The sequence below is a fragment of the Rhinatrema bivittatum genome, chromosome 11, assembly GCF_901001135.1.
Source record: "Rhinatrema bivittatum chromosome 11, aRhiBiv1.1, whole genome shotgun sequence".
NCBI lineage: Eukaryota > Metazoa > Chordata > Amphibia > Gymnophiona > Rhinatrematidae > Rhinatrema > Rhinatrema bivittatum.
In genome coordinates this window covers 79,817,936-79,819,589 of record NC_042625.1, presented here as the reverse complement: position 1 = coordinate 79,819,589, position 1,654 = coordinate 79,817,936, and positions in this window count along the sequence as shown.

Genomic DNA, 1,654 nt, shown 5'->3' with positions numbered 1-1,654 from the left:
TCTGCAGCCCTGGCAGCGAGACGGCACTTTAAATACCAGGCAGCAAGCAGCATAGGAAGTGATGTCAGATTCTTACCTCCCAGCAAGGCAGGAGGCTTTTTCCATCTAAGCCTTCCCTTTCTCCTGCCTCTACACTCCGGATTAGCACCTAACTCTGAAACGCCGCTTCTCCCGGTGACCCCGCCTCCCTTCAGATTCTAGAAGCCCTGCTTCTAGTGCAAGGTTTCTCCTTCTCTCTCTCTGTCCATCTCGCATCCTTTTTTTTTCTTTCTTTCTTTCTCTAAATCAGTTTCTGTCCTCCCCTTGGCTTTCCAGGTTTACCTCCCTTTCTCTTCTTGAAGAGCCCAGCATTTCACAATTACAGTCTGGAAATCTCCGAGTACAACGGCTGGACAAGAAGTGGATTTTCAGTTTGGCTGATTTTTAATCCTTTTCTAAACATTTCTCTCTGGCAAAACAACCAAGCTGGTCCAAAATGTCTCAAGCAAGGATGGCCCTCAGTTCACCTCAAAGCAAGAAGTCAAAGTATTTCCCCTAATATGACGCAAAATCCTAATTTGTGCAGACATATCAGTAATTGTCTAGCAGAAAATAATTTGGGGTGTGCCTATTAGAAACTGCTTGAACTATAGATGGCAAAGGGTAATGGTAAATATCTACAGTATCTGAATGTAATCTGCTTTGAAGTGGCGGAAAGGCAATAAGGTTCACTCTGGAGAGAGAAGGGTGATTAATGAATTGCCTTCTGGATTTGTCTGGGCGCTGTTCATTATTTCCAAGTGTGCAATAGCAGCATGAGATCTATTTATTGTTTGAGATATTGCCACATACTTGTGACCTGGATTAACTACTGTTGGAAACAGATGGAGACTTGGTCTGACCCCAGTATGGCAACTTCTTATATTCTAACTAACCCACATGGTATGGGGGTTACTTGGAAAAATGTGTCTTTTTGCTGATGACATTTAATATCTATAACAGAGTAGCCATTCCCAAGGGAGTTGCCAGACTAAGAAGTGATCTAAGGAAGCCTGAGGAATAGTCAAGTGCTTAGTAGCTAAGTTTCAAAGCAAAAGGTAGAGAAGTCATGCATTTGGAGTACAGAAAGTCCTAGGACCAATACAGGACTGGAGGCAAGATACTGTTGTCTACCAAGTCAGAATAAACTTCATAGTGATGATCTCAAAGTAGTACAACAGTATGGCTAGGCGGTGCCCAGAGGCAGAGGAATGCTAGGGTGCATAGGGATGGGCATAACCAGTAAAGGAGGTCACTCCAAGACCTCAGCTGAAGACAATGCACGCACATGGATAGAGGCAGAGTAGAGGCCATACAGAATGAACTACCAAAATAGTGCCATCTGCACCACAAGCTTTATAAAATGAGATGAGTTTTAAGGAGTATATATATATTATCAATAACCGCGAGTTTATTCATTTTGTTTCGATCTCTTCTTGTGATTCAGGATAAATGGTGTTATTAAAATTTCTTACTATGCTGACCCATTGAAAATAGCATTTTCCAGTAAGACACACATACTTCAAGTTGTTAATGTAAATTTCTAATTTAATTTGAAATAGCATTTATATATATTTTTTCAAAGCAATAGCTCAATAATCTAAAAAGTTATTACATTTTAATTTTACATATGGCT